The 27,775-nt window shown below is 44.3% G+C and overlaps 1 long non-coding RNA gene across 1 annotated transcript in view; it reads left to right on the top strand.

Moving 5' to 3' along the window:
- The window catches only part of LOC139182142 (uncharacterized), a 53,485-nt gene extending 36,860 nt beyond the window's left edge, over positions 1-16,625 (top strand). Inside the window, exon 2 of the long non-coding RNA XR_011565707.1 lies at positions 10,379-16,625. This is a non-coding gene — a long non-coding RNA (uncharacterized lncRNA). The remainder of the gene's footprint in view (positions 1-10,378) is intronic.
- Positions 16,626-27,775: the final 11,150 nt, after the last annotated feature.

Raw genomic sequence — 27,775 nt, 5'->3', positions numbered from 1 at the left:
TTTCAGCTTCAACATCAGTCCTTCCAATGAACACCCAGGACTTACCTCCTTTAGGATGGACTGGTTGGGTCTCCTTGCAGTCCAAGGGACTCTCAAGAGTCTTCTCCAACACCACAGTTCAAAAGCATCAATTCTTCGGCACTCAGCTTTCTTCACAGTCCAACTCTCACATCCATACATGACCACTGGCAAAACCATAGCCTTGATCAGACGGACCTTTTTTGGCAAAGTAATGTCTCTGCTTTTGAATATGCTGTCTAGGTTGGTCATAACCTTCCTTCCAAGGAGTAAGTGTCTTTTAATTTCATGGCTGCAATCACCATCTGCAGTGATTTTGGAGCCCAGAAAAATAGTCAGCCACTGTTTCCCCTGTTTCCCCATCTATTTGCCATGAAATGATGGGACCGGATGCCATGATTTTAGTTTTCTGAATGTTGAGCTTTAAGCCAACTTTTTCACTCTCCTCTTTCACTTTCATCAAGAGGCTCTTTAGTTCTTCACTTTCTGCCATATGGGTGGTGTCATCTGCATATCGGAGGTTATTGATATTTCTCCCGGCAATCTTGATTCCAGCTTGTGCTTCCTCCAGCCCAGCGTTTCTCATGATGTACTCTGCATATAAGTTAAATAATCAGGGTGACAATATACGGCCTTGATGTACTCCTTTTCCTATTTGGAACCCATGGAAGACATGGGTTAGGTAATCCTATATTTCACTTCACCAACTTCCCACTAGGGGTGCCTCCCAGAGGCACCACATTCCCACTTAGTGTATCTGAAACAGGGCTTTAGCCTCCAAACCACTTCCTCCTTCCAAAGTTTCATTCTTCCAGTTACTCACACTCAAATTCCTAGAGTCACTTTTTCTTCCTTCCCTTAATGTCTGCTAGTTCCCACATCTTGTCCATTCTTCCTTTGCAATACATTTTCACCCACCCCACCCCCTTTCCATTTCTGCTTTCAGTACCTGAGTCTGGCACATTTTAAACTTATACCTAATTACAACATTCTCCAACTTACTGCAATTACTCCTTAATTTATGTCCAGACCATCAATCTTTCCCTCTTTTTTGCATCTAATTCATTCTGCAGAATGCTGTCAGACTTCAGATACTGCTCAAAAACCTTCAATGTCTTCAAATTTTCTGAAAAACACAGCTTGTTTTTGTGAAACCCACTGTGTATCATTTCTATTTCTGAAAAGAAATATACACGTGTGTGTGCATGCTCAGTCACTTCAGTTGTGTCTGACTCTTTGTGACCCTATGTACTGTAGCCTGACAGGCTCCTTTGTCCATGGGATTCTCCAGGCAAGAATACTGGATGGGTTGCCATGCCCTCCTCCAAGGCATCTTCCCAACCCAGGGATTAAACTTGTGTCTCCAGAGTCTCCTGCATTGTAGGCAGATTCTTTACTGCTGAGCCACGTGGGAAACCCCAATAAGAACGTATACTTCTCATTAAAAGAGATCGACCTGTGGTGAAGTATTTTAATAACTTTTGCATATAACTGTGAATATTCTTCTTTGATATCATAACAAACTCAGCAAGGAGCAGTTTCTTAAGTTGCAATGTGGTATCCAAAATCACATCAATAAACTTTCTACAATGTCTTACATTAAAATCCATTGGTTTATCATGCAAAAAATAAAAATAAATAAAACAGATCCACCTGTATCTATAATTTGGAAATATTTGTCAATCTCAATGCCTAGCCCAGAAGTTGAAAAATAGTAGAGACTCAATAGATATGAATTGATGAATAAATAAATGAATAAAATTCTATTTTCCACTGACTTTCATCATAAAACTGTAGTGTGTTCTCGGGGTTAAATTTTTAAAGTTAATTTACCGACAGACTTGAAACTCTTGGCAAGGAAGACATTCACAGGGTGGGCAGGCGTGAGGCATTGTGCTGCAAATGTTGGTGGTGAGAAGTTTCCATCACTTTCTTTAGAGTTCCGTGGTAACACTTTATAGCATATCCAAAATTTAGGGCCTTAAGTGCTCTCCACCCCTTTCCTTAACTAAGAAACTTCAAGGAAAAGGTAAAATAACTCTTTTTTTGGATATGATGAATCTGAGTGATGCCGAGAGAGGAAAGAAAATATAGGAATATATTTTTTGGATATAGGAATATATCCAATTCAGTGAGAGAGACACACAGGTGACCAGAAATCTGGACCTTGAAATGAGAGCACATTGGACACATCACTATCCCATGCTAAACCTGATACCTCTTCTATAAAATAGAGATAATACCTACCATGTAGAGTTGTAAAGAAGTTAAGTGCAGTTAATGTGTTTCTGCTTATAGCACATAGTTCAGTTCAGTTCAGTTGCTCAGTCGTGTCCAACTCTTTGAGACCCCATGTATCGCAGCACACCAGGCCTCCCTGTCTATCACCAACTGCCAGAGTTTACTCAAACTCATGTGTATCGAGTCAGTGATGCCATCCAGCCATCTCATCCTCTGTCGTCCCCTTCTCCTCCTGCCCCCAATCCCTCCCAGTGTCAGGGTCTTTTCCAATGAGTCAACTTGTTGCATGAGGTGGCCAAAGTATTAGAATTTCAGCCTCAGCATCAGTCCTTCCAATGAACACCTAGGGCTGATCTCCTTTAGGATGGACTGGTTGGATCTCCTTGCAGTCCAAGGGACTTGCAAGAATCTTCTCCAGCACCACAGTTCAAAAGCATCAATTCTTCGGCGCTCAGCTTTCTTCACAGTCCAACTCTCACATCCATAATGACCACTGGAAAAACCATAGTCTCGACTAGACAGACCTTTGTTGGCAGGGTAATATCTCTGCTTTTTATTATGCAATCTAGGTTGGTCATAACTTTCCTTCCAAGGAGTAAGCGTCTTTTAATTTCATGGCTGCAATCACCATCTGCAGTGATTTTGGAGCCCCCAAAAATAAAGTATAGTAAAACAAGGCAATAAATAGCTATTACTTTTGTATTAGTCAGCTTACTTCCAGGTGGGGCTAGTTGTAAAAAGCCTGCCTGACAATGCAGGAGACGTAAGAGACACAGGTTTGATCCCTAGGTTGGGAAGATTCCCTGGAGTAGGAAATGGCAACCCACTCCAATATTTTTGCCTGGAGAATCCCATGGACAGAGGAGCCTACAGTCCGTAGAGTTGCAAAGAATCAGACATGACTGAAGTGAGTTAGCACATTGTATTAGTCAGAATTATTCAGAGAAACAGAATCAATAGAACATATGAGATTTATTATAAGGAATGGCTCACAAGACCATGGATGATGACAAGTCCCAAAACTATAGCTTTGATGTCCCAATTCAAGTCCCAAAGCCAGCAGGCTGCTGTGGAACCAGGAAAAGTGATGTCCCAGTTTAAAGGCCGTCGAACAGGAGAATCTCCCCTACTTGAGGGAGGGCAGCCTTTTGTCTATTCAGAACTTCAACTGATTGCATGGGGCCCACTTACATTACAGATGGCAATCTGCTTTTCTCAGTCCACTGATTTAATGTTAATCCCATCCCAAAGCATCCATAGAGATACCCAGAATGTTTGACCAAAGACCTGGGCACATCAGAGCTCAGTCAAGTTGAAACATAACCATCACAACTATTATCAGTAATAATAAACTGTAGACAAAGAGTTAGAGTCTGTCACAGGATACTGATAGTCTGGAGTTGCAGGGGTAGGTAGGCCAGGCAGAAAAGGATTGGTGAAACCTTCCTAAAAGTTATGGAGTCTAATAGACTGTGGTCACCCAGATAAAGATGTCCAAAAGGCATTCAATACAGCAACTGGGGCTCAGGGGAGAGAACTGCCAGTTGATAAGAATTTGAGAGTCAGGTTAAAAGCCACGAGAATGGATGAGATCAGTCAGGAAAAGGGTATAAATGAATAGATGGGAATGAAGCCATGAAGGAAAACAGCATTTTACAGGCAGTCAACAGAGAAGACTAATGAAATTGTCCTGAACTGAAATGTTCCCCCAAATTTAAGGCTTGAAACAAACCAAAAAAAAAAAAAAAAAAAAAGTCTTCTTGATCTGTTCTGTCAATCCAAAGATCTTAAAATGAATTTGCAGAAGATTGGTGCTACTTGTACTGAAACTATAAGCACACATTAAAGTGAGGTCCTTCTAATAGTTGGCTTCTGGTTGTTATCACAGCCTCCTTACTTTTGCAGGCTCCCCACCTCTGGCCCAGATTGCTAGGAACCACTGTTAGATGCCCAAAGCAGGGGACAATCAAGTAGGTGGCCACCTATATGGAATGATTTCAGAAGGTCTGTCTACTCCAACACCACCCCTACTAGCACCTGCAGCAATTCTTCCATCACAGACTTCTTGAAGGGAAGGACCATTTCCTATCCATCAATAAGGGCCTAAGAGAGCTGACTGTGCTCCTAACTGGCAATATCATCAAGGATCCGTCACTTCCCTCTCCAAGACTCAGATTCATCCTTTGTAGGATGAAGAGATTGAACATGATGACTTTTAAGATCCTGCCTTGCCCTAACCTTCCATGAATCAGACTAAAGAATTGTTGAATTGTCTGAATGAATGAATTTGTGTTTTTCCATTTGGGTTAGGAAATCCTACTAAGAGAGACAACAAATGATAATCTATTAATATTAGCATAAATTCATATTTCTGATGGCTAAAAATAGGATCTTGTCAAATGAGAGGCCCTATAGAATGCAGGGGTATAAGGGGAAAGGAAAGAAATATTGTCTAAGTAGGAAGCAGGTCTCATGAGAACAAGCCTGTTGGGAGAGTAGGGACTGGGGAGGAGATGGTAGAATAAAATCTATGCCAGCTAGGAGACCTACTGGAATCTTAGAAATCTGGAGGATTTGGAGACAAAGAGGGGGATTTTGGTTCATTTAACAAACATTTGTTGAGAATATACCATATATCAGGCACTTGGCTAAGTAGAGTAGATACAATAATGAGTAAAATCAAGTCCCTGACCTTTAGGAATTCAGAGTCAGAGACTGAGAGGGAAAAGCAACATTTCAACAGAAGATGTTAATTATATAGCAAGTCAGGCTGATGACAAAGAATCTGCCTGCAGTGCGGGAGATCTGGGTTCGATCCCTGGGTTGGGATGATCTCCTGGAGAAGGGAATGGCTACCCACTCCTGCAGAATTCCGTGGACAGAGGAGCCTGGCAGGCCCCAGTCCATGGGGTTGCAAAGAGTCGGACTTGACTGAGCGACTTTCACTTTCACTTAGCGCAGACTGCTTGAATTTGAATCCCAGCTGCGCTCCTTACTAGTTGTGAGACTTGGGCAAATTTTTTAACCTCTCTCTGTTTCCATGTCTTCACTGATAAAATGGGGACATAATAGTACCTACCTGTAGGGTTGTTACGAGACTTGAGTGAATTGCTATAACAGACTCTAACTGTGTGTTATTACTAAGTGAGCTCTGGAGGCAGGCAATAGGGACTGTGGGAGAGGAGATCAGGGAAATCTCAAGAGGCAAGTGCGTCCCTTACGTAATCAGTGGTCACTCTGCATCTTTGCTTTTACTTCCCTTTGTCTTTTTTGGGTCTCTACCAAACCATGTGCTTACTCATCTCACCGCACAGGGCCACTGATTAACCATTAGGAGCTGATGGAGTAAATGTTTCACATCCTCAATGCCCCTTTAATAAGGAGGCCTGGCCTCCAGGAAACAGAGCCATCTTTATCTTTTCTTCTTGACCTGTGTACTTCCCTTCAGCCGACTCCATCAGTCTTCCTCACTGTCCCCTTCCTTGAGTTCCTATACTGAGGTCCTTTGCCCAGAACACTTGTATGTCTCATCACGGTCTGAGCAGTGGGTGTCGCTAGTCTCCAGCTTTTTTCTCTCTTGGGGCACTTCCTGGTCTCCTTTCCTCTGGGTGCAGTGCGCTCCTGTCTGTCTGAAACAGCCAGTGATGTCAGGAAAATCAGGAAGCAGAGACAGATTCAGGGCAAGGAACTGAGAATGCTACAGTGTGGGAGCCCAAAAGACACTAAAGACATCAGCCCAGGAAAGAGAGAGTCACCCTGACTCTGCCTGTAGCCTTCTGTGTGACCCAGGCAAATTTCCTTTCCTGGGTGGGAAAAGGAGAGTGCTGGATGAGGTCAGCAAACTCTTCACCACCATGGACCTCTTGTATTGTTTTTATCTGCATGAATGTTGTTTTGAAAGATTTGGTCTCCTTTTCCCCTAACCCCCAAGTTTTACAGAATTTATTTCTCCATATGTAATTAACCAGAGACTTTGATCAGCGAGAGAGAGCTTGATAACACAGAATTGACAAAAGCTTAACGAAAACATAAATAAATCAGACTTTAAAAATAAAATTGGGGGTATAGTTGCTTTACAATGTGTTAATTTCTGCTGTACAATAAAGTGAATCAGCTATATGTGTACATATATCCCCTCCCTCTTGGACCTCCCTCCCTCCTCATCCCACCCGTCTAGGTTATCACAGAGCACCGAGCTGAGCTCCCTTTACTATACAGCAGATTCCCACTAGTTTTCTATTTTACACATAGTTATGTACATATGTCAATCCCAATCTCCCCAATTCATTCCCCCCTCCAATTCATTCATTCCTTCCATCCCCACCCCACACATCCATTCTCTACATCTGCATCTCTATTCCTGTCCTGCAAATAGATTCATCTGTACATAAATCAGACTTTTAAAGAGAGTTTTGTCATAGGATTCTTGGTAAGCCTATGATCTCCACTGGTCTTTTTGAAATATTGAAAATGACTCTGGCTCTCTCATTGTCCCTTTAGTATATTCCTGAGAATGTGAGGTCTCTGGGCTGGAAGAACTTGGTCTCTAAACTAGAACTAAAGTCTCTTCTATTCCACAGATGTTATAAACTTGTGACAGCTTTAGGTGGTAGCTGAGTTGAGATGCCAGGAGGCTGGAGATCTAGCCAGAGGAGGCATGTAGGGGCTGCCTGCAGTTCTGTGTACAGTACAATCCACCTCTGGCCACTTTGATGCCATCTTTCAAAATTGGTGTTACTTTCTCAGAGGTTGAATTGAGTCTATCTTAACTGAGTTTATGAAATTAGTTTACTAACCACAATAGCATGTGCCAAGTCTCCCAGTAGCTTAAGGGGGCAATAATAAGGCAGGCACAGAGTTTTTAGTCTCTTAATCTTCTAACCCTATTTATGTACCCCACAAAAAGGATACCCTAATAATGAATCATTTTTGCTATTGTAAATAGCTAAAGTTCTCTGGTATTTTATAGCATTGATAAAACCATGTATTAACTGATAAAATATTTTTAAATTTATTTATTTTTAATTGAAGGATAGTTGCTTTACAATATTGATTTGATTTCTGCCATACTGATGAAATATTTTTTGAGCCAAGGACTGTGCTAGGCATTGCAGAATGGTCTACAGGAGTATATAAGGTGTAGCTTAATTACATTTCCACAAAAACGTTTTTTAGCAGATAAGCCTTTTCATGGGGCTTTCCAGGTGGTGCAAGTGGTAAAGAACACACGGCCAAAACAGGAGATGCGGGTTTGATCCCTGGGTTGGGACGATCCCCTGGAGGAGGGCATGGCAACCCACTCCAGTATTCTTGCTTGGAAAATCCCATGGACGGAGGATCCTGGCGTGCTATGGTCCATAGGGTCGCAAAAAGTCGGTCATGACTGAAATGACTTAACATGAACGCAAGCCTTTTCATATGGTGTGCATTAGAGATTTTGTTCCTATTCTCACTTATGGGGAAACACAGAAGAGTGAGTAGAAAAGAGAGACTGGAAGAGCAAACTAGGGGAGCTAGAGGTTGTTTACTGTTGCCAAGGGAGCCGACCCAACAAAGAAGTTAGGACAATTGACTTGCTTCTTGAGGCTGGAGTCAGCTTCACTGCACCTGTTGGGCATCATTGTTAGTAGAAGTATAAAAAGAGATGTTGAATGCAGACCAGAAATACTTCAATAAGTCTATACAAGAAATATTTCTTGCCTATCTGCTGCTGCTGCTAAGTCACTTCAGTCATGTCCGACTCTGTGTGACCCCATAGACTCAGCCCACCAATCTCCCCCGTCCTTGGGGTTCTCCAGGCAAGAACACTGGAGTGGGTTGCCATTTCCTTCTCCAATGCATGAAAGTGAAAAGTGAAAGTGAAGTCGCTCAGTTGTGTCCAACTCTTCGCGACCCCATGGACTGCAGCCCACCAGGCTCCTCCATCCATGGGATTTTCCAGGCAAGAGTACTGGAGTGGGGTGCCATCGCCTTCTCTGTTCTTGCCTATCTACCATATGCCAAACCCTGTGTGAAAATACAATCCCAAATAAGTCCCCATCCTTGTCTTTAAGGAATTCTGAAGCCCAGGGAGAAGTCACACAGGGAAAGACATGACTTTCATATCTCCAGGTGAAAAGTGCCACAGGAGCACCCAGAAGCACATAGAAGAAAATGATGAATTCTGTCATGGTTATTGAGGCCACCCCATAGAGCAAGTGACATTGAGGCTGGACCTTGAAGTAAGTTTCAGCCAAATTACCTAGGGCATTCCAGGCTGTGAACATTCATAGTCAGCTGGGCTTGAAGGGAGGGTAAAGGTGAGAAACTGAAGATGAGACCAGCACGTTAGGCCATATTGAGGAGAATCAAGTATTGTTATAAGGCATGGCTTTACTTAAAATATTTAAGTATATTTCCCCCAGAATTCAATAGGGTATGGTTCTCAGGTGACTAGCCAAGCCAATGAATAGACAGATATTCAGTAATTATGAAAACCGTATTTTAGATGTTGACAAGTAATAGGTAATGAATTCTATTTAGAAGCATTTTTACTTTGTCTTCTTGAAAATAATCTTAGAATCCCTATAAATTACTCATTTTGTGTAATATAATGTATTAAAATCACATATTTTATTTAAGCATTTAAATAATTGAGCAAGTCTGTCATAGGAATAGTCACTTTATAGAAACAACTTATACCATCAAAAACATAGTTATTAATGTGTTCATTAATAACCATATGTTGCTCTCTTAAGAGTTTTACCATTGGGCTTACTAAGTATAAATTAACTGTATTTGTAATAATTACATGAATAAATACAATATTATTAATGTTTTATGGTAAGCATTAAATTCTGCTGAAAGAGGTATATGTTGAGCTGTCTATAGGAAGTTAAATAAAGGCATCCAGATTGTGGGATGTGCTGTGTGAGTGTGTGTGTGAGGAGAAAACAGAATAGTAATACATTGAGAAGAGAGGCTTGGGAACTAAGGAAGCTCCTTGAGGTTATTTTGTGAAAGCAAATGCCAGTTGAAAAACTAAAGCAAGAGGGTACTTCCCCGGCTGTCCAATGATTAAGACACTGCACTTCCACTGTAGGGGGCGAGGGTTTCATCCCTGGTCCAGGAACTAAGATCCCACAGGCTATATGGTGCCAGGGTGGGGGATGGGGAGGAGAAAAAACAAAAGCAAGAAAAGAACCAGAGAGGGAAGAATGCATGAATTATACAATGAAGAAAAGAAAGGAAAATTTTGAGCAGTTTAAGAAAATACAAGTAAATATACATAAAGCATGCCAAAGAGTCTGTGTTCATAGTACATACAGTAGGTTAGACACTGCATTACTGAATTTGTGCACTACGCAATAAATATTTAAGCACTTGCTATGTCCCAGGCACGTATATGGTTATTTCTTCCTTTCTTGGCATTTTTACTTTATGCATTTAACAGAAGAAACACTGTAGAATTTTCTACAATAACTTGAATTTTTCCCCACCGTATTAGAATTGCAAGGAGAATTTTTTTTTTTTACATTTTAAAATACATTATGTCAGAGCCAGGGTGTGAATATGGGTGAGTTTTAAAATAACCAATGGGCTGTCTCTTTTGTGAATGAGTGGTGCCATTTTTTTTCATCTCAGTCCAAAGCACTCTCTCAGGACTTAGTTTCTGAGACACACCGCTTTCCTTATTCGTTCATTCATTTTCTATTAGACCTCAGGTGCAATGAACTGAATTGGTCACACTCCACAGTGCCTGGCTCCTCATCACTTGTTTACTCAAGGACTTTTAGAACTTTTCTATTCCCCTCCCCGCCCTTTCATCTCCTCTCTATTCTTTGCCTCTGCCCCATGAGTCCCTCCTCCTGTTTGTTTTTTAATTGGGATATAGTTACTTTTATAATGTTGTGCTAGTTTTTGCTGTACAACCAAATGAATCAGCCACATGTGTACATATATCCCGTCCCTCTGGGAACTCCCTCCCTACTCATCTAGGTCACCACAAAGCACCAAGCTGAGCTCCCTGTGAGATACAGTAGGCCCCCACCAGCTACCTGTTTTACACATTAGTGCACATCATGCTCTTTTTTTTTTTTTAATATCTATCCTTTCTATTTGATTTTTCTTCGTTTATTAGGTCTAGGTTAGAGGACTCACCAGAATGGCAACTGAACTGGTTACTCTGACCTCGTTTTACTGACAAATCAGGAAATGGGCAAAGCACTGAAGAAGGTACTCATCGGAGGAAGAAAATGTGGGCTGAGTGGCTCCCTGGTTCCTGCCTTGTTCTCGTCACAGAGACTTGCCTGTGAAGCTCAGTGGTCTCAGCATCTCCTGAAGACTGAGGAATTCTCCAGATCACAGGAAGGCAGAATTGGGGGCACACTTCCTTTTGCCCCTTTTTGGCCTGGAGGATCACGACCAAGGTTAGGGATGAGGTTGCTTCAGGCATCTCAGCCCAGACTCTACGATGACCTATAACAGAGCTGGGGTGGGGCTGGTTGGGGTGAGAGAGTGGGATGGAGTTTCTCCTCAAAGGGCAAGGTTTCTGTTTGGCAATAATATTCTTCTTCCCAGATGTCTTAGATATTTGGAGATTTTTTTCATGCTATTCCCCTATTGAAGAAGAGGAAATGAGCTTTAGTGGATTAATATTTAGCAGAGACTGAAAGCTTGGCAGAGGCCATGTGACGCCCCATGATCTGTGTGACACGGGCCTACAGCCTCCTGGGCTTTCCTGTGTGTCAGCAGCATATTTCCTGAGATCCCCTCCAGGGCAGTTCTAAAGGACCATCATAACGTTTTCACATCGTATGTAACGGTCTCCTCCCACTGCATGGAACAGCTTGCACACCTACGAGATAAGGGACAGAGACAAAAGCCAAATGGGGAAGGGGGTGCTGAGGAAGGCATTGTTTTTAAGCCCTGACTCAGTCTATTTTCTGTCGAGTCACTTTTGGTCTCAGTTTTCAGTTCTATCGGCCCCCAAGAGGTCACTGGGGACAGCTACTTTGACTCTTGCAAACTGAGCTGAGGGTGTGGTTGCCGTGACAGCTGGAGTTAAGAGTGTGGCTGGATGGGGCCCAGTCTCAGCTGTGCCTGTGGTGACAAGGACACAGCCGCAGTCACTGCCACCTCCCTCTGCTTACTCTTCCCTACTCAGTGAGCGTGCCAACAAAAGATCCCACCCAGTGGCCTCCTGCAGGAGGCGAGGGAGGTGGTGGAGCCCACAGCAGAGGGTGAGCAGGGGGTGAGGTGGGTTTGCATCTGCGATGTCCAGTGAGGCTCAAGCCCCATTCCTGCAGGAGTACACGCAGCTCCCGCCCCGAGGCTGGATGGGCACCCAGGAGTTTTACGGTGGGGTGACTTGGGCAGAATGACACTCCTTGGTGAACTCTTCTATAATTTCTTATTGTTGTTCAGGGTCATGTGAACTCGGGCAGGGGTCCAGCTCAGCCCTCTGGGGGCACTTCAGACTGGTGTACAGAGGTGACCCCTCTGTCATCAGAACTTGGTGACCATCTACAGCTGCTGCGTGCAAGGTCCTTCCCAGATTACACAGCCCATGTCAGACCACAGTAAGCTCTGTCCTGACCTGAAACAAGAGCTCAGAACTGTGAAAGGTGACTATTTTCCCATTTTATGTGCACAAGAGCACTTCTCATAAACAAAGTAGTATACATTTGTTTTTAAGTCAGTTTCTGAGAATTTCATAGACCAAATCCATTGACCTGGATTAACATTAGCAGATCCTACTTCCTCTGTCTATTGGCTGTGGGACCCTGGGCAAGTTATTTGAGCCTCAGTTTCCTCCTTTGCAAAATGTGAGTAAAAACCGCCAACCCACCTCAGAGGGTTATTATAAGGATTAAATGAGTTCCCCCAAGTAACAAGCTCATCACAGAGCCTGGGATATTCACTGAGCCATAAATGTTAGCTCTCACTATGATTGTTACTTACCTCTGTTCCATGCTTCACAAGAGATAACACATTAGCCATGAGATTTCACCAAGAAATCACTACTACCCACCTTCAGAGAGATGTTGGGATCAACTGGACCGCTAGGAAAATCAGCCAATCAGAACTCAGCAAGGACTTCCTTATAAGGCAAGTGCACCCAGATGGGTGGGCTCCCACCAGCTATCAGAACCCCATAACTGAGCAGTGGTGGTGAATGGAATACTCTTGAAGGTAGCATAGAGCAATTGAAAAAACAAGTGACCCATCAATGGCAAGCAATTACAAAATGTTTAACTTATTGCAAGAATATCTGCAAGTGGGAGGGGATGGAACATGGGCAGATTCTAAACCAGCTTGTTCAAAAGGGCAAAGTGGGCACCAGGGGAAAATGGTTTCTTTCCCAAGGGCCTTCTTCTGAGGACTCCCTGCTTTCTAGTGCCTTCTTCTGGGAAATACCAAGGGGCTTTGGGTGCCATTCTGACAGGCACCTGGAGGTGCTTCTAGTGTTGTCCCAAATAAGATGAAGCATGCCTCTTATTTAAAGCTTGGAAACTTTTCCAGGAGACTAGGCTTCTCTTGTTTGGATTAGAAGAGTGAGCATTTTTTTTTTTTTTTAACAGCTTGTCCAAAGAGAAATGTCAGCTTTGGGATAAAAGTATGGAAGTTAACAAGCCACACCTCTTAGGCTAGTAGACCAACAGGATTGGGGGCTGCCTTTGGGTATCCTAACTCTGCACATCCTGGCTTCTGTATCACCTCACTGCACCACTAAGTTTGAAGAGAGGAATGAGCAGCAGTTAGGAGTAGTGGAAAGAAAAGTAGCTTCCATTCACGTGGCCTTTTGCAGTTTACAAAGATTTCTTAAGGATGTCTTCATGAGCACCTCCCAATAACCCTGAGATGAGGAAGGATCATTGTCCCATCTAGCAGATGACGGAACTAAACTTGACTTGCTCACCTTTAGAAGCTCTGGGTTCACGGGCTGGTCGTGCCACTCTTTTTGTGTAAGCAGAGGCAAGTCATTTAACTTCTTTTCAAAAATTATCTAATTCTTTCTTTGGCTGCATCGGGTCTTAATTGCATCATGCAAGATCTTTTGTTATGGCACACAGCTCTCTAGTTGTGGCACGAGGGCTCAGTAGTTGTACATAGGCCCTGGAACGTGCTGGCTTAGTTGCCCTATGGCTTGTGGAATCTTAGTTCCCCCACCAGGGATCAAACCCAAGTACCCTGCCTGGAAAGGTGGATTCTTAACCACTGGACCACCAGGGAAGTCCCTGTTTAACTTCTTTAGTGTCAGTTTCCTCTATAAAATATGGGGGTTGGATTAGCTGATCTTAAAGATCCGTTCAGTTCTAATGTTCTCCAACTCCTCTTCTCAGCTTACAAACCATGGTCAGTGAATGTCCATTCTGTACAGATGGCCATTCCAGCCAAGGACTCCCACCTCAGATAGAAACATTTGAGTTCCCCTCTCCTGTGTGCTGCTAGGGACACTTAGGCACCCACTTAAACACTAGAAGCTTCAGAGACTTTTCCTCCCTTCCATTTATACTTACTGAGGAGCCAAGGCACTTAGCTTCTGCCACTGTGGTGGCCCCAAAGAAGGGGGCCCCAAGGAAAGTGGGTTCTGCCCACTGTGGTGGTGCAGAGGAAAGGACCTCCAGGCCTGTGCTGAGGCTGCACTTGGTGAAGATGGCATCCCATATTGGAAGGCAGAATGACTTCTGTTGGAATCAGACTTTAAAGGTTGCTTGAATTCTGTACTGTTCAGATACTACAGTTAACTGCATTGTGAGTTCAGTGGACTCTTGTGTGATAACCCGGAAGCCTCACCCTCCTGTTCATTGTTTCTCTGAAGCAAGCATGCTAAGTTGCAACGCATGTGGTTCAGGAACACAACCTATCTGTAGGTGGCACACTGTCCTGACTAGTAACTTCACCATCATTCTTTTTTCTTTTTTAATATTTATTTATGGCTGCATTGGGTCTTAGTTGCAGCATGCAGGATCTTCATTATGGCATGCGTTCAATAGTTGCAGCGCTCAGGCTTAGTTGCTTTGGACGCAGCCTTTGGGATCTTAGTTCCCCAACCAGGGATTGAACCTAAGTCTCCTGCATTGGAAAGCTGATTTTTCTAACCCCTGGACCACAGGGAAGTCCCCTCACCATCATTCTTAACCTTTCAGGATTGTGTTTTCCCAGTCTCGGGTTCAGAGCCCAGCATATAAGCATGCTCAATAAGTGACCTCAGATGGCTGCCGTTCTCTTAAATAACCATTCTCCTCATTGCTGAGTGGCAGCATTCCCCCAAAGTCTTTATAAGACTAAGCAGCCTCAGGTTATAGACGCACAATGGGAGGAAAGGGACTCGAGCCGTGCAGTGGATCACGTCCTAGCATTTGGATACTGATGCTGTGCCTGTCTGCAAATTGCCGTCCTGGCTCCAGTTAGACACAGCCCTGGACTGGGAGGGGTGCAGGAGACTCTTGGCCTTCTTGGTAGCATTTCTTATCTAGTGCAGGTCTCACCAACCACAAAACAAGGGGGTAGGAAGTGTTTGGGGCTTAAAAGTTCAGAGTGTCCTGAGCTCAGAATGACTACTCTTACTTTTCAAATATCTATAGAACTGTTCCCCATGAAAGTTTATAAACTCTGCTTGCCAACACAAGATGGTCAAGTATGTATTTCAACTCTGTGCTTGCTAAGAGTGCACAACACAACGGGAGGAACAGGCATTTATAAATAACTCTGATACTAGGCAGACAGATAAGTGCTAAACCAGATACACTGGAGATACAAATGCGGTGTCTTGAGAGACTATTTTAGACTAGAGGATCTTAAAAGGATTTCCAAGAGACATGAGGTTAGACCTAGGCATCAGAGAAAAACAGATTTTCAATGGTAGGCTTGAGAGAAGGTAAGGGAGGTTGCAGAGGGGAAGGAGAATAAGCAGAGAGGAAGGCGTGAGTCAGGCAGGAAGGTGGGGAGAGACAGGGGAAATGCTGACCGGCTGGTGTGGGTAGGTGTCCTGAGGAGAAAGCCAGAAAGGGTGGCTATAGTGTAACTGGAGAGAGGGCTATAATGTAACTGAAGGAGGCTGTAGTGTAACTGGGGATGAGGCCATAGTATAACTGGAGGAGGCTGTAGTGTAATTGGAGAAGGTTGCAGTGAATCTGTGGAGGAGTTGGACCTGAATCAGTGAGGGTCCACTGAAGGCGCTGAAGGCGGGAGTGCCATGCCGTGCCGCATTTGTGTTCCAGGGAGTCACTGCAGCTTCAGGATGGAGGATGGGTTCATGCTGGGTGATGGAACCTGGACACCTGAGCAGAAGCCTGGGCAGCATGTTTGGGCATCTAAAATTAGATGGGCAGAAATGTTGGATGAGAGGAAGAGACACCATGAAGTGCTTGTTAAAGGTTGTTGTAGTTCAGACACGTGCGTTTTTAGAGATGATTTTACATGAGCACAGCCACTGTTCTTCTGGTAACCCTTTCATGAGATGTTCCTCTGCTCAGAAAGTTACAGCAGTTCCCTATTGCCTATAGGACCAAATCCAGGTTTTCCCCACTAACCTTCAGAATTGCCGATTAACTCGATCCTGCATGGCTTCCTCCCCACGGTAGTTCTCTTTGGACCAGGAGAGCCTTCTCTGGTCCTGCCAGGGTTCCTGGCCCAGCAGGCCTCTCTCCTCTCCAGCAAGGCCATATAACATCCCATCTGTATCTCCAACATAGGCTTGAAAAGATTGGCCCACATATAATTTAGTTCCAGTTCCTGCTCCATTCAGCATGTCCCTTCCTGCTAGGGCAATCTGGGCCTCACATTCGTCCTCCCTGAGCTATGACGGAAGGGATCCTAATAGCTCATCCAGGCCCACAGGAGGGAAGGATTGACATGGAGCAAAGTGGGTAAAGCCCAGCCACATATCGTTCCCTGCCTCACAATTTGATCAGGGCTGCTCAGGTGGGCCAGTTGCCTGTATGAGCTTACAGGACGTTGTATTCAAAGAGTTGCACAATACAAAAGGACTTTCAATACATTGACCTAGACCTGACCAGCCTCTTTTTGATGTAAAAATGGAGTACAGGGTTGGAAAGACTTGCTCTTTCCATTTGCTTCTTGGTTAGGCACCTACAGGGCTTCCTCTGATCAGCGGTAAAGAATCCACCTGCAGCACAGGAGATGCAGGAGACATGGGTTCAACCCCTGGGTCGAGAAGATCCCCTGGAGGAGGAAATGGCAACCTACTCCAGTATTCTTGCCAGGAAAATCTGAAGGACAGAGGAGCCTGTCAAGTTACAGTCCATGGGGTCACAAAGAGTTGGATATGATTGAAGCAACTGAGCACAGCATTATGATAGTGCTAGTTTCTATAACAAAAAATGGTGGTTTAACACAAATAAATATTGATTTCTTGATTATGTAATTGTCCAGTGTGCATGTTTCTCATTGGTAGGTTGCAGCATTCCTTCATGTAGTACTTAGGAGCTGTCTTGTGGCTCCACTCTTTCCTAGAAACTCAGAGTTCTTAACATTCATATGGCAGACAGGAGAAGAAAATGTGGATTTCCCTCAGCCTGGAAATGACATCATTTCTACTCATATTCCATGGGTGATAGTTACATAGATACAGGGAATGCTGGGGAATGGAATCTACCCTATTGTCAGTTCCATACTCTATGAATAGTGGGTGGACCACTTGCCATGACCAAGTGACTCAGAACAACACATCACAGGCACCTACAGGGGCACAGAGGCAGGGGCTTAAGCATGAGGGAGGGGGAGACCCTGTCCCAGGGCCTTGGAATTTCCACTCGATCTCTTTCCGGGGACAGCAGTTGTTCAGTACAACTTATTTTGAGAAACTATAATCCTTGAGTCAGAAGGTGGTGGCTTCAGGAATCTATATTGGGCAGGAGGTGGGGAAGCAATGTGAGGAGAGAATGATGGGGCTGTGGTATGTGGTGGTGTTAGAGGTGGAGGGTAGGTGGAAGTCTTGGGCAAGAAAACCAACTTCACTGCCACCATCAGGCGTCCCGCCTCCTGGCAAAAAGGCCCTCAAAGGTACTTGTTTGCAGGAATCAAATCCTACTTCTCTGAAGCACCTGTTCCTAACAATGTCTGTTTCAGGGTTTATTTTTACTCAATGTTAGCTACATCCGCCTTCTGCAAAGTTCTGAAGAAGCTATGGATTAAAGTGGGACCAGGCATTGGGTTTACCTTATCAGAGGGAAACATCTAGAACCACCATATTCCCTTCACTTCACCTCTCAGGAAAACCTGCCTTGGGTCAAAAGGAAGTGAGGCTCCTGTGTTGAGGGGTGAGCAGCTGCAGAGTTCTCTCTATGCACAGGCTGTCAATGGTGGAGTTACCCCAACCGGACGGCACCTAGTGGGCGAGCTCTACTTGACCTCATTTCCCCGCATTGTGTATGCTCTGCTCTTCCCAGTCCTAGAATGAAAGAATGTTCATTCTTTCAATGAGGGCTGGGCATGGGCCAACCAGGCAGGTTCCCAAAGTTCCATTTACAAGAATTACGGAAACATGACCAGGTTGTTAACCATCCCTGAATATAATGAAATGAAAGAAATGTGTTTATCAGAATATCTCTTTTGTTTTTAAATTAGAGGATATTTGCTTTACCATGTTGTGTTGGTTTCTGCCTTACAACAAGTGAATCAACCATAAAAATACATATGTCCCCTCTCTCATACCTCTCTCTCAACCCTCCTCAGAATATCTCTTAAGGAGAATACTAAATGTGTTTCATTCATTTACTATGGGGCTTTCCTGGTGGCTCAGTGGTAAAGAATCCACCTGCCAATGCAGGAGATACGGGTCTGATCTCTGGTCAGGGCATCTTCCTGGAGAGGGAAACAGCAACCCATTCCAGTATTCTTGTCTGGAGAATCCCATGGACAGAGGAGCGTGGCAGGCACGCTGTAAGTAATATTCCTGACAGAAGCATGGTAGGCAGAGATAGCAAATGCAGAAATATCTATTTCAGTGGGACTTCCCTGTAACTCAGTTGGTAAAGAGTCTTCAGTCTGCCTGCAATGCAGGAGACCTGGGTTCAGTCCCTGGGTTGGGAAGATCCTTTGGAGAAGGGAATGGCAACCCACTCTAGTATTCTTGCCTGGGGAATCCCATGAATAGAGGAGCCTGGCGGGCTACAGTCCATGGGATCACAAAGAGTCGAACATAACTAGCAACTAACACACTTACTATTTCAAGGAGAAGCAAATTTCTGCCCCCTTCATGATAAGAGGATATAATGTAGTCAGTCTTCCAGGCAAGTGGTTGATAGGCACCTCTAGGTCATGGTACCATCTTGAGGGTTCAAGCTTCTGGGAAGTTAGATACTCAGCAGTGATGGTGGCCAGGTCAGCCTAGGTAAAGTCTATTGCATGTTGTAGACTTTCAATAATCTTAACCCTGCCACCAGGATGAGGTTCCTAACCTCACTGAGCAAATACTGGGGTGACTTGGGAAAGAGGCTAACATACAAAGGGCAAGATATCTTGTATACTGTTTGAGAGCCTCTTGCACTGTGCACACCTTTGGAAGAACATTCTCATGGAACGAATCTATTTCACTTCCTGGGCCCATTATGACTGGTCCATTCATATACTTCTTTCCCAAAATTCTTTGTCACACATCTTTCTGTCTTATCTCTTCAAATTCCCTATTTTTCCAAATCATTAGTCATTGTCTCTGAATTGGCTTCAATCCAGAGGTCAGGTCATTTCCTCTTCCAGACAAAGTGCATCATGACAAGAACCAATCAGAGCTCTGCACCATGGTAGGATTTCTCTCCTATATTGTCCTTTAGGGCCACCCTTAAATAGAGGTGTAAGCAGAATGTTATTTGTGACCCCTTATAGAACTGAAGGACTAATCTTGTCTCTCCAATATACTTGCAGGCCAGAACTATTCCTATATTTTAACCAACCCATTAGCATTAGAAAGATGAACAGAGGAGATGAGTGGGATCTCAGGGCAGGCTACAATTTATCTATATCTACAAATACCACCCTCTCTGATCTGCTAAGACGGAAACGGGAGAGAGAAAACACCATTAAAGCCGCACATGTAGTGGGACAGAGCACAGGCCTGGAGAAAAGACGTGATTGGAACCGATTCTGAACCTAACTAGCTCTGAGGCTAGCGAAAACTCACTCTCTTATCTCACCTTCTAAAATGGGAATAAACACAACAGTGTTTTATTGTGGCAAATTGCCTTCTTTTTCAGTTATGCAGCGAGTATTTCAGAGACAGCCTGGCCCATGGAGAGATCTGGGTTCTGGTCTCAGTTCTGCCATAACTCACTGAGTGACTCTGGGCAGCACACACAAGATGGAAACTACAGGAAAACAATTTTATCTAAAAAAGAAAACTAAGTTTCCAACAGATCCATCTGAAGATTGGCTGGGCTGTCTTGGAAAAAGGCATAATGATAACTAATACTTATTAAGTAATCATTTGGTACTAGGTATTATTTCCTTAATTTATTCTTCACAACAAGCCTATGAGTTAGATACTATTATACTATTTCCTAGATGAGAAACAAGAGCTCAAAGAGGTTTTATAAGTAGAAAGCTAGGTTCTGACTCTGGGTCTGAGAAACCAGGCAAATTAAAGTTCCAGGGGGCTTTGTCACTGGAAGTGTCAGGAGAAGCTGGGCAACCACTGGCAGAGAGCAGCAATTAGGAGGTTGGCCTAAACGACTGCTCAGCACTGAGGTTCCAGAATTCTTGATCCTCCAGGATTCAGTTTCCTGGAAAAAGCGAGTTAAATTTGTTGCTAGAGGCCTCTCCCTATTTAAAAATCCTGTGATTCATATGAGAGGGACAGAGGACAACAGAAAAGTCAGATGTACTCTGACGTTCAGGGGTTTATTTGGGAAGACGAGTCATATACACATGCATCCATCTGCCAGTGACCCTGGGCTCTGATGGGTGGGGAGAGAAGGTCAGCAGGATGGACAGAAAGTGTTGGAAGGAGTGATCAGGGGGCTCGGGATGGCAGAGTGTAAGTGGGTGCCAGGAAAAGGAAGCAGAAGAGTGCACATTGGAAAAGCCAGAGGTGTTTTCCTTTGAAAGCTTAGCTGCCACCTGAGCTGCTCTCTCCACGCCCTGACAGCTCCCAGCCCAGCTGTCAGAGGGCGCCTTTCATTCTCTCTACCAGCTGAAGTGCCCTGGCGGTCCGAACTCAACACCTCCACGCTCGTGGTCTCCTGCATGAACCCGGCACGGGAGGCTCAGAGAAAAGCCAGCATCACTTGGGCTGCCTCCCTCACCCAGAAAGCCCTTTGGCTTAAGGGCAGCTATAAATGTGAAGATAGAGGCCCCTGTGTGTGTGTGTGTGTGTGTGTGTGTGTGTGTATGCATGCATGCATATGTGTGTGCATCTGTAGCAACTTTTAATTTTCCCCAAATCTTTAGACTATTTGAGGAATGGGGAAGGAGAGGCAAGTTAGTGGCAGTGAAGTCCTTGGTTAACTGGGGAGGGGAGAATAATTTCTTTCCACACTTTTAATTCCTTTCCCACTGAAAACTTGAACAGAAATAGGGAGTTGTCATGGTTGTCAGTGGTGGGTGGGTGGGGGAACAGGGGAGCAGGGATGTTGTGGATAGAGGGACACAGGGGCATAAGAGCAGCAAGCAGCCTGAATATTTCCAAGGCTGGAGCTCCAGATGCACTGCCGGAGGGAGGCGAGCTCTTGGGATAAAGCACTGTATAATGGCCCAGTATCTGCTGGAGTGCCGTGGCACCGCCATGCTCAGTGGAAGTTTCCATCGGTGCCACTTCGCTGCGCACAAACAGTACAAGCAGAAGGACATGCCCTTTTGGAAACTAGTCTCTAGATTAAGTGAGGCCACCGAAGATGATGTGGAATTTAGGGAAACAAAAGAGAACAGCTTCAGTTCAACTTGGCAGATGTTTTCTGGCATCTTCTGCCTGCCCCACATTGTCCTAAATGCCTGAGGCACAGGGTCTTGGAGGTAAAGATCCATACAGGCAGATAAGACTGACACAGAAGAAACTATGAGAATGCCTATACCTGCTGGACTTCTGAAAGCTGTCAATGTCAGGATTTGTGACCTGCACACTTATAATTATCCTAAGAGTGAACTGCCAACCTTGGCTTGGACTGAATGCTCTACAGTTCTGGGTAGAGTGATAAAAGCTAGATTTCAGATTTGAAATTTCCAGATTTCAAACTGGAATCATTGGTTCAGTCTGGATTCCCCAGGGAGCAGAGCCCGAGGCAGAGACTGATGTACATTATCAGTACTTTATCAGGGTGTACATTTCCAGGAGCAAGAGTGGGAAGCAAGGAGAGAGAAACAGGGAAGGACTCAAAATAGGAAGACACATCATCAAACTGTGCATTGGTAAGTGCAGTGGGCTGCTCAGTGACCAGGCCTTGAACCATCAGGGGCGAGGTGGCAGGGGCAGAGGAGGGGCTTCTGTCTCCACTATTCAGAGGTGTACCCTGTGTTTGCACTGATGACCCCCCACTTCCAGTTGTCCATGCACCAGTGTAGGTGCTGAGCAGAGCTCTACCACTGGGTCGGTAGGGCACCCTGGAGTGGGGTCAGATGCACCTTGGGTGGCTGATCAGCACCCACTGGCAACTGAAATAAGAGACAGTTAAGGCTGACAAGGGGCTCCCATAGTGGCTCAGTTGGTAAAGAATCTGCCCGCAAATCAGGAGACTGCCTGCAGGAAACCTGGATTTAGTCCATGGCTCAGGAAGATCCCTTGGAGAAGGAAATGGCAACCTACTCCAGTATTCTTGCTTGGGAAATACCACAGACACAGGAGCCTGGTGGGCCACAGTCCATGGGGTCATGAGAGTCAGACGACTTAGCGACTAAACCACCACCACCAAGGCGGATAGGATCTGAACTGATACGTAAAAGGGGTCTAATATACCCATTACCCTCTCCTGGAATTAATTTTGTTGAATAAATAAATAAATGTTCACAGAGAGCTGAAACCTCTTAGTTATCTCGGGCATCCTTCTCCTACCACTATTCCCACTTCATTCCTCACCAGCCACCAAGTCCCATTGGTTGAGGCTCTGTCTGTGGCCCCTCACTTCATCCCCAGATCAAAAGGGGATGGATGGTCAGCCTCGATGTTCTTCCCTCCACAGCCCACTGGCCTTAATTGACTTCAAGAACAGCATTGATCACCCCGCTCCCCAGATGCCCAAAGAAACTCAGAGCTCCTTATCACCTACAAGGTGAAAGGCACACTTTCAAGAATCCTCTTACGCCTTGCCCTCATCTTCCCCCTCAAAGTTCCCTTCTGGGCCCCTCCCAGCTCCTGGAACATTGCATTCTATTTCTTCCCACTAGAAAGTCTTCTCTACATAGTAAAATCTTATTCATCTTGCACACCCAAGTTCAAGGGGCACCTATTTGGTGATTCTTTTCCTGAGCTCTTCCTCTCCCGAGGTCCCCTCCTTTCTCTGAGAACTACACTGCTGCTTTCCTCTCATTTACCATACTGTGCTTCTGCCCTGTGCTTTAGCATCATTCTCCTCTCCCACTAGGTCTGAGCATCTGAGGGCAGGCTTCTCTCCCACTGATAACCTTCTAAATCATCCAAACAGTGTCTGGTGGTCCATGGCCCTGACCTGACGTGGAGCGGGCACTGTCCACACCCACCACACCGAGGGTGCGGGTCATGCCTCCCACGCTCCCTCAGAAGCTCAGCAATTTCCAGAGACACAGCTGGCAGACCATCCACCGTCACGTAGTCGGCAGCCCAGACCCTGGGGTGGGTGCCTCCTGCTTAGTCTTATTCCATTTAAGGGTGGCAGTCAGAGCCCAAACAAAGAAAAATGTTCCCAGGCATGAGAACTGCGGAAATGAAGAGAGGCAGCTCCTGGCAGCTGCCCCAGGGAGACACCAAATTTAGCCCAAAGGTTGAATATAAATATAATTTAAATGTTTTAATTACAAAAATAACATAACGTTAAAATACTTTAGAAAATAAGGAGAATTAAAGCACCCCTACAGATCCACCATACCGGCATGACTGTTTTCATTTCTGTTCTTTTCAGGTCTTTGTTCTTATAAATACCTATTTTACACGTTACAGCATAAGTACAATTTTGTGTGTTGCCTTTGTACTAAAAATATATATGATAAGCTGGGTTTCTCTGGTGGCTCAGATGGTAAAGATTCCGCCTGCAATGTAGCAGACCTGGGTTCGATTCCTGGGTCAGGAAGATCCCCTGCAGAAGGGCATGGCAACCCATTCCAGTATTCTTGTCTGGAGAATCCCATGGACAGAAGAGCCTCACGGGCTACAGTCCTTAAGGTTGTAAAGAGTTGGACATGACTAAGCGACTAACACTGAGTGAAGCCCACTGTAGACTGAGAGATGAGTGTTTGTATCAGAGTTCTGCCACCTACAAGCTGTGCAGGTTATTGCATCTTTCTGTTTCCTTATCTGTAAAGTGGAGTCAACTGATCTCATAGGATTATTGTAAGGGGAAAATGATCATTCATGAAATCTCAGCACAGAGCCAATGAAAGAGTTAGAGTTCAACAACTGCAAACTTGTTATGTGATTATTACCAAAATATGTGAGGTTCTTTTTTTTTAAATTGACTTGTCCCTAGCCAACGACACCCTACAGTTTTTTACACTGGGTTTCAAATGCGTAATTTTACCTCAAATATTTGCAAGTTTAAATCCCTCCAAGTTATATTTCAGCTTAATTTTTTTCTTTCTCCAATCTTTATTTTTTTCCTAATATGCATATATTTTATTGAAGTATAGAAGACTTACAATATTTCAGGTGTACAGTAAGGTGATTCAGTTATACACATGCACGTATATTATTTTTCAGATTATTTTCCACTATAAGTTATTACAAGATATTGACTCCAGTTTCCTGTGCTATACAGTAAACTTTTGTTACTTGTTGCATATCTGTTTTTTAAAATTAAAAATCTAGCATTCTATTCATACTAAGTCAAACAAGTGGAGTCAGAATGTCATAAATCTTTTAGTTAGGCAAAATTCATAAGTTTTCTAAAATATATATGTTATACATACTATTTATATGCATGTATACAAAAGCTTTTCTACTGTGCTTGATAAAGGCTTGAGAAAAAATATCAAAAGAAAAAGAAGAGATGAAGAAATTAGAAAACATAAACTAAATGAAATGGGAACATTGAATATGAAATAGAAAAGGTAAAACAAACTACATACAAGTAAAAGAGCCTCATATAATCCAGTTGTTTTTAAACATGGCTACTCATTAGAAACAATGAGAGAAATTCTTTTCTCCAAGGCTCCAGATATGGTTCTAACATTTCAGCTCATTTGAAGAGGAGTCCCAGGAAGGCATAAGACAATTCCACCAGCCCTGAATGTCCCCTGTTGCTGGAACAGCAGTGATTGCCTGAATGGTTGAGCAATGGCCAGGATACAGTGCCCAGGGCAATACCGTCTCCAGAATGCGTTCACGCATGGCTCTCTTGTCTCTGAGGAAACTGTTGTTAGCAAGTAAATGTGCCTACCCTGTCACACAAGGGTCTTGAATTAGGGTAATGGAAAAGTCAGCGGGGTTGAAGGGACAGAGGGGACTTAAGACTTGTGTCCAGGCACAACTTCCCCAGTGCTATGCTGGCCTTACATGCAGGTGAAGGAAGTAGATGCCAACTTGGGGCTATTTCAGACCAGTGCTAAGTTCCGTGCCAAAAATCATCTCCCCGTCCACCACCATGCTTGATGGGGAACCTGGAAGTCTCAATCGGTCATTCCTACGGTTTAAGATTTCAAAGGCATCTATTAAATCATACATATTACTGGCAATGACTTTATCAACACCTTAGTAATTCTGATAATGGGCACCCACCTTGTACTCTGTCCAAGACACTGGCCTGGTGCTCCGCCTAGTGATCCAGCCCCGAGGATGAAGCTCTGCTTTGCCCATGTCAACTCCCTCCTCTGAGTCTGGAGGTCTAGTTTCAAGTCCAGATCCAGTGGAGAGATGTCCCCAGCATGCCTGTCTGCCTGGTGTCTTGCACGACTCCTGTAGCCTGGCTTCCCTGCAGATGTGCTACCCTCCCTCTCACTTCCCCTTCTCTGTGCACTCGATGTTTTGCTGTTTTGATTCCTGTGATGCCAAGGCTCCTCTGGACCACGCCTTGCTGGCTCCTTCCCAGCCCCTCCAAACACAGTCTTGCGCCCACCAGCTTCTGTGGCCTCTAGGGAACAGGCCTAGTTTAGCAGGCCCCAAGTGTGTTACAAGAATTGATATTGGTGGAAATAATAGTTGTAGCATCAAACGGAGCTTTCTAGAATGTTAACAACATATATTTAATTAAGACCTTTTATATGTTCCTTTTGCTTCTTTGAGTAAAAAGACTTCTCTGTCCCTTCAGGCTTGGTTGTGTTTTGCAGCAGTTGGTGCCGAACAGTCTTGCTTTAGGTGCTATCCAGTTGCTGTGTGAATTCTGTGTCTTTCAAAAATGTTGGATCAGATTGCGGTCAGGGACAGCTGGATTCTGGGGTTTCCTGGAAGTAATTTAGTTTCCCCTACCTGGGTTCTTGTCCTACTCATCACTGACTGGCTTCTTCTCAGCTGTCAGATCTCAGCCCCGACATTACCTCCTCAGAAAGGACCTTCTGCCCATCCTATCTGATAGCTATATGGACTATATGAGGATCTTTTACTTGTATCTAGTTTGTTTCACTTTTTCTATTTCATATTCACTCTTCCCATTTCATTTAGTTTATGTTTTCTAATTTCTTAGAAATTAGAAACTTCCCCACCTTTGTTAGCTCCCCACCCCCACCCCCACCCAGTCTGTTTATTTCTAGGCACTTATCACAATTTGTAATTATTTTGTTCACTTGCTTATTTGAGGGAGTCTTCCCCCACTAGGTTGTAAGCTCCAAAAGGAGGGAACCATGTCTATTTTGTAAAACTGTATTCCTAAAGCCCAAAAGAGTGCCAGCTCAAAGTAGATACTCAATGAGTATTTGTTGAATTCAAGTTTTCCTCTTTTCCAATTGAAATGACAGTAAAAAACTATAGACCATACCCATCTCTGATGATCATCAGGTGGCCACTGAGGATAAACCATCGATTCTATTCTATTTAAAAAGCTGTCATTTGTAAATTCGTTTGTTCACCATATGGACAGTAAGGGCCAATACATGGATGGGTGGCAGGGGCTTCCAGCATCTACTGGGGACTGGGAAGTGGCAGTTTATCTTTGGCTTCCTTCTCCAGCCTCGCTCCACTCTTCATTTCCACATCGTGAAAGCCAATCTTCAAGACATCTGCCAAGTGCCTAGTGCTCTTTTGTTTTTCCCTCTGCTATCAAAGTTTGCTATCAAGAAGAAACCTGGAAAAACTCATTCATACTACAATTCTTCATAAGAGTGTTACTAGCACTAACCACATCAATACTTCAGCCATATGAATGAAACACTAGTGGTCTTAACTGGCACTGGAGGAAGGAAAGTAAGGAAAGGGGCCTGGAGGGACCTACAACCGAGGTGTGTTCATTATATTATGCTCAGCTTACCTCTTTAGTGGTGAACATTTAGAGGCAGAAAGGAAGTAAAATGAGAATAGAAACGTGAGGCTGAAATCCTACTCCCTATAAAATAAGTCCCTTGGCTTTTGAAGTCTTGGTGTAACATAAACTGTCAAATGTTAACAGCCATGTTTATAAAACCATGAGATTCACTATTTTTTTTTCCCTAGGAGAAAAAAATGGATCCCAGGTGCTTTTTCCAGCTGAACTGCTCAGGTACTTCTGGGCTGAGCACCTTACCTTTGGACAGGTGCCAGGTACACACTTGACTCTCAACAGTGGTGTTGCAAGATGTGTTCTACGAGCTCTTTGCAACCCCTCTTTAAAAGAGCTTCCCTGCCTGATAGACCAGTTGGTAGTTCAGATAATACTTGTTTGCTTTTTCCCAGCCTTTGGTTCTTTGTCTAGGAAATGGCACCCATTTGCTGGTGAGTGACTGGGTGATCCCTGGACTCTTTTTTTTTTTTTTTTTTAGCACGAAGCATTTTCCTCTTCCAAAGAGATGTGATCCCAATCAAAGAGGCCAGTGAGAAGATGAACACTATCAGGGAACCTTCCTGGAACTCAGCTTCCAAGTGTAAAATGGGGATGGTGGTGGTGGTTTAGTCGTTAAGTCATGTCCAACTCTTGTGACGCCATGGACTGTAGCCTACCATGCTCCTCTGTTCATGGGATTTCCCAGGCAAGGATGCTGGAGTGGGTTGCCATTTCCTTTTCCAGGGGATTTTTCCCAACCCAGGGATTGAGCCTGAGTCTCCTACTTTGCAGGTGGATTCTTTACCACTGAGCCACCTGGAAAGCCCAGTATCAGGCCTATTTCACTTTCGGGCTTCCCTGGTGGCTCAGTGGTGAAGAATCCACCTGCAAAGTAGGAGACTCGGGTTCTCGGGCCCATTTCACAGGCTTCCCTGGTGGCTCAGATGGTAAAGACTCTACCTGCAATGCAGGAAATCTGGGTTCAATCGCTGGGTTGGGAAGATTCCCTG

This window comes from Bos indicus, chromosome 3 (assembly GCF_029378745.1).
Source record: "Bos indicus isolate NIAB-ARS_2022 breed Sahiwal x Tharparkar chromosome 3, NIAB-ARS_B.indTharparkar_mat_pri_1.0, whole genome shotgun sequence".
NCBI lineage: Eukaryota > Metazoa > Chordata > Mammalia > Artiodactyla > Bovidae > Bos > Bos indicus.
This window is presented reverse-complemented; position numbering and strand designations above follow the sequence as displayed.